This window comes from Staurois parvus, unplaced genomic scaffold, assembly GCF_062004578.1.
Source record: "Staurois parvus isolate SC_StPar_1 unplaced genomic scaffold, SC_StPar_1.0 ptg001394l, whole genome shotgun sequence".
NCBI classification, from domain to species: Eukaryota; Metazoa; Chordata; class Amphibia; order Anura; family Ranidae; genus Staurois; species Staurois parvus.
Window position 1 is genome coordinate 41,424 of NW_028319190.1, and position 6,000 is coordinate 47,423.

The 6,000-nt window shown below is 54.3% G+C and overlaps 1 protein-coding gene across 1 annotated transcript in view; it reads right to left on the minus strand.

Moving 5' to 3' along the window:
• The window catches only part of LOC149436245 (atos homolog protein B-like), a gene marked incomplete at its 3' end in the record, with an annotated part of 35,149 nt that extends 30,193 nt beyond the window's left edge, over positions 1–4,956 (minus strand). Inside the window, exons 1-2 of the mRNA XM_089661817.1 lie at positions 4,732–4,956; positions 4,035–4,214 (exon numbers count right to left, since the gene is read on the minus strand). The remainder of the gene's footprint in view (positions 1–4,034; positions 4,215–4,731) is intronic.
• Between the last annotated feature and the right edge of the window lie 1,044 nt (positions 4,957–6,000).

Sequence of the window (6,000 nt, forward strand, 5' to 3'; positions counted from 1 at the left end):
TTTGAAATCATGTGACTTACAGTGAAGTGGCACGATTTCAAAATCAGATGATTTGAGGCACGATTTGCAAGAAATCTGATGCAGATGTCTACTCAAATTGCATCAAAAGTGGCGCATGTACTTCTTTAGAAATCGGTGCGGCTAAGTCGGAATCGCACCAACATGCTCGCTGTAATTGCAGACAGACAATGGGTGCGACTTGCAAGTAGTATGGCATAAAAAATAAATAAATAAATAAAAATTGCATGCCAAGTCACTCCGGGGACTAATGCAGGCCATAGACGGGTCGAACATCGCCAACAGGCCATAGACGGGTCGAACATCGCCAACAGGCCATAGACGGGTCGAACATCGCCAACAGGCCATAGACGGGTCGAACATCGCCAACAGGCCATAGACGGGTCGAACATCGCCAACAGGCCATAGACGGGTCGAACATCGCCAACAGGCCATAGACGGGTCGAACATCGCCAACAGGCCATAGACGGGTCGCCAATTTAAAAAAAAATAAATAAATAAATAAAAAGGTAAACGGCCTACTAAATCATAAAGTTCACCCCATAACTTCTGTCCCTTGCAGGTCACGGCTCATGCGCAGATTTTTTTTAATCGGTGAAACAATCAGACGATTTGCCCATCATTGCCGGGAAAAATCGGCCGCTCCTCCAAACTGGCCGCGCATTTTCCAAAATGACCGATAAAAAATTTGCAAAAATCCTGAAAAACGTCCGACCAATTAACCCACTAACAGTGAAAATAATCGTCCGATTTTCAACCCGTCTATGGCGGCATAAGTCGGAATCGCACCAATAAGACCGCTGTAAATGCACACAATGGGGTGCGACTTGCCATGCGATTTGCAAGTCATATCGCATTCAAAAATCGCATGCCAAGTCACACCCAGTATGACCGGGGACCAGGGGCAGACTGACCATTTGGAAACTTGGGCACTGCCCGAGGGCCCGGGGTCAGTAGGGGGCCCCATGAGATGTCCCTGGTACCTTTTTCATAAGCTTTTTTGAGTTTTGGCAAGGACAGAGGGGCCCCATGATCCCCTATTGCCCGGGGGCCCCATGAGATGTCAGTCCGCCCCTGGCGGGGACTTAGGGCCCTTTCACACCTAATGCAGATGGATGCATTTTGAACTGCACTCCAGCTCCATAGATAGAGCAAATTCCATGCTGTCCTATGGGCACAGTTCGCACCATTGTAGCACAGTGCAGAATAGTACAGCATGCTGCATTTTTCTGCACAAAAACGCATCACAGCGTGCATAGAAGCCCAGGAAAAAGTGAGGAAGGAAGTGACCTCACAGGTCAAATGCAAATTGAAAAGCGCACGTCAGCTGCATGTAAAACACGCATGGGCAGCACAGTGGCTAAGTGGTTAGCACTTCCGTCTGGCAGTACTCGGGTCGTTGGTTCGAATCCCAACCACAACACCACCTGCCTGGAGTTTGCATGTTCTCCCTGTGCCTGCGTGGGTTTCCTCCGGGTACTCCGGTTTCCTCCCACCCTCCAAAGACATGCTGGTAGGTGAATTGGCTCCTGTCTAAACTGGCCCTAGTATGTGTATGTATGAATGTGAGTTAGGGACCTTAGATTGTACACCCCTTGAGGGTCAGGGACTGATGTGAATGTACAATATATATGTAAAGCGCTGCGTAAATTGATGGCGCTATATAAGTACCTGAAATAAATAAATGCATACATAGGTACAAGAAGAAAAATAAATAAATAAATAAATAAAGCGCAGTTACATGTAGTTTCTGGTGTGAATGGGCCCTTAAACCGTTGCGATGCATTGGGCAGCACCAATGCCATACATGTAATTTTAACACAGCACAGTGGCTAAATGGTTAGCACTTCCGCCTGGCAGTACTCGGGTTGTTGGTTCCAATCCCAACCACGGCACCTCCTGCCTGGAGTTTGCACGTTCTCCCTGTGCCTGCGTGGGTTTCCTCTGGGTACTCCGGTTTCCTACCACACTCCAAAGACATGCTGGTAGGTGAATTGGCTCCTGTCTATATTGTCCCTAGTACATGTATGTATGAATGTGAGTTAGGGACCTTAGATTGTACGCTCCTCGGGGGCGGGGACTGATGTGAACGTACAATATATATGTAAAGCGCTGCGTAAAATTGATGGCGCTATATAAGTACCTGAAATAAATAAACGCAGTGCAGCCAACCAGGCTGGTGTAGACGGGGCCAAAAGAGGCATCAGAGAGACAAATGTTTCTTAAATAATTTTTTAACACTGGCAGTACTCGGGTTGTTGGTCCAAATCCCAGCCACGGCACCACCTGCCTGGAGTTTGTATGTTCTCCCTGTGCCTGCGTGTGTTTCCTCCGGGTACTCCGGTTTCCTTCCACACTCCAAAGACATGCTGGTAGGTGAATTGGCTCCTGTCTAAATTATTCCTAGTATGTATGGATGTGAGTTAGGGACCTTCGACGCTCCTCGGGGGCGGGGACTGATGTGAATGTACAATATACATGTAAAAGCGCTGCGTAAATGGACAGCGCTATCAGGGGCGGACTGATCATTTGGAAACTCTGGCACTGCCCGAGGGCCGGGGTCAGTAGGGGGCCCCATGAGATGCCCTTGGTACCTTTTTCATAGGCTTTTTTGAGTTTGGGCAAGGACACAGGGGCCCCATGATCCCCTATTGCCCGGGGACCCCATGAGTTGTCAGTCCGCCCCTGGGCACTATATAAGTACCTGAAATAAACAGTGGAGCTGTGATACATGTTGGCCATGTGATGCAGGAATAGCAGATTTCTTTAATTGTAAAAAAAAAAAAAAAAGCAAAAAAAGGAAAAAAAGCAAAAAAGGAAAAAAAAGTCAGTCCTCCCGCTAACAATGCTTTCCTCTGCTTTTCTCTCCAGGAGGACGGCGCCATCTTTGCGCAGGCATCATCCGCGCTCACCATCTACTTTCCAGGACCGAGATGCCGGCTCAGAGGTGTTCACAAATGTCTGACACAGATCAGCCCCCTGCTACAAAGTTACAATGTACAGTCTGATCACTGGGTTGGGGACTGAGGAAATGCTTCCCTCCTGCCTGCAGCAGACGGATGACATCATCTCAGCCCAGGAAAAGGGTGACCTTTTCATGACACCTTTTTATTGCAGATTTGTGCACACAGAGCAGACTGGGAGTACAGAGCTCTGCATTCCTATACATGTCACGCAGCCGGTCACATGGCACACGGCGGAATCGCAAAAGGTGTCCGATGACAGAGGCCTCTAGGAAAGATCATGCAGACTCGCACCGGATCTGATTGGCCGCCGTCGTTTGCCAGATATCAGGGGCGGACTGACCATTTGGAAACTCGGGCACTGCCCGAGGGCCCGGGGTCAGTAGGGGGCCCCATGGAGATGCCCCTGGTACCTTTTTCATAGGTTTTTTTGAGTTTGGCCAAGGGCACAGTCCCCATGATCTCCTATTGCTCGGTGGCCCCATGATCCCCTATTGCCCGGGGGCCCCGTGAGATGTCAGTCCGCCCCTGGCAAGGAATCAGGGGCCCCATGATCCCCTATTGCCCGGGGGCCCCATGAGATGTCAGTCCGCCCCTGGCAAGGAATCAGGGGCCCCATGATCCCCTATTGCCCGGGGGCCCCATGAGATGTCAGTCCGCCCCTGGCAAGGAATCAGGGGCCCCATGATCCCCTATTGCCCGGGGGCCCCATGAGATGTCAGTCCGCCCCTGGCAAGGAATCAGGGGCCCCATGATCCCCTATTGCCCGGGGGCCCCCATGAGATGTCAGTCCGCCCCTGGCAAGGAATCAGGGGCCCCATGATCCCCTATTGCCCGGGGGCCCCCCATGAGATGTCAGTCCGCCCCTGGCAAGGAATCAGGGGCCCCATGATCCCCTATTGCCCGGGGGCCCCATGAGTTGTCAGTCCACCCCTGCCCGATATTGATAATAGCGCGACCCGGGCGATTCTTATGGACTTGTAACTTCTCAATAAACTTTTAAAAAAAAAAAGTAAAAAAAATTAAAGAATACAAAAAATTTGCGCTACTCACCGGTTCCTCTGAGCGTGGGATAAGCGCGGTGGCACCGGCGGCGTGGAGCTCGGATGGGGGCGCGGAGGGTGAGTGGCGTCTCCGGGACCGGGTCTAAGCGGAACCTTCTCTTCTAGGCCTCGGAATGCGCACTTGTGGGTAGGAGCGCGGTGCGCGTAGCGCCAACATACGCCGTGGCGTCTGAATGCAGGAATAAGCCAGGCACTAGGCGGTCAGTATACCGTGTCTGAGTGATGACAGCAGAGTATATATATATATATATACACCCCCCCTCCCCCCCAATCATCAGTCTGGGGACAGAGTCTGAGTGCAGCAGCCAATACGATCACCTCCAGCCTGTATGTGTATGAGCCGCCCCATACCTGAGCTAATATAGGACTGCTGGGGGGGGGCGGTAATGTGTCTGCAGCAAGTTTCTAATGGGGGGAGGAAGGGGGGGTGGGGGTGTCATCAGCTACAAAGGTGACAACCTAGAGGAGCCGCAATACATAGAAGGAGGCAGAAACTTATTTATAGATTGCAAGCCTCTGGGGCAAGGCCCGGCAGTGAGCTCCAGCTGACAGGGAATTGCTGCACACAGCCCTGACTCATCCACTTCCCCTGCTGACCCCCCTCCCAAAATCACAAGAGCCCAGCAGGGGGGGCAGGCTGCACCCCCCCAACCCCTCCCACAGCACAGCACAAACAACAGACTTACCCCAAACTTTTCCAGGGAGGGCAGCAGAGTGTCAGGAGGAGGGGGGCTGGGTGCAGTTTGGGGAGGGGGCTGAGCACAGAGGAAGCTCTGCTGGCTGGACAGTTCCTGTGGCCCCCAAGGCTGCTGTAGGGGGGATCCCAAGGGCTCCTCCAGGGACAGGGGGGCACCAGGGGGGTGATGTCACAGCTGGATGTTGGGGTGATCAGCCTGCTCCCCCTCTCCTGCCCTCTGCACACTCACTCTGCTGCTCCTGCTGCCAGCTGATTGTGCTTCTCCTACTCCCCCCTCCCACACACCCCGCCCCCCGAGCCCGTCCGGACACCTGATTGGGGCGCACGGATCTCTGCCATTGGTGGCCAGGGATGCCACTGCAAGACAGGCCCCGCCCAGCCCCGATGTCCCCTCCCAGCTCACCTTGCAGCATTAACCCTTCCCCTGCCTGCTGTGCCTGTGTGATCCCACCATTAACCCCTTCCCTGCCAGGCCCTGTTCCCTGCCACCATTAACCCCTTCCCTGCCAAACCCTGTTCCCTGCCACCATTAACCCCTTCCCTGCCAGGCCCTGTTCCCTGCCACCATTAACCCCTTCCCTGCCAGGCCCTGTTCCCTGCCACCATTAACCCCTTCCCTGCCAGACCCTGTTCCCTGCCACCATTAACCCCTTCCCTGCCAGGCCCTGTTCCCTGCCACCATTAACCCCTTCCCTGCCAGATCCTGCCCCCTGCCCCCATTAACCCCTTCCCTGCCAGACCCTGCCCCCTGCCACCATTAACCCCTTCCCTGCCAGACCCTGCCCCCTGCCACCATTAACCCCTTCCCTGCCAGACCCTGTTCCCTGCCACCATTAACCCCTTCCCTGCCAGACCCTGTTCCCTGCCACCATTAACCCCTTCCCTGCCAGGCCCTGTTCCCTGCCACCATTAACCCCTTCCCTGCCAGGCCCTGTTCCCTGCCACCATTAACCCCTTCCCTGCCAGATCCTGCCCCTGCCCCCATTAACTCCTTCCCTGCCAGACCCTGCCCCCTGCCACCATTAACCCCTTCCCTGCCAGGCCCTGCCCCCTGCCACCATTAACCCCTTCCCTGCCAGGCCCTGCCCCCTGCCACCATTAACCCCTTCCCTGCCAGGCCCTGCCCACTGCCACCATTAACCCCTTCCCTGCCCCCTGCCACCCTTAACCCCTTCCCTGCCCCTGCCACCATTAACCCCTTCCCTGCCAGACCCTGCCACCATTAACCCCTTCCCTGCCCCCTGCCACCATTAACCCC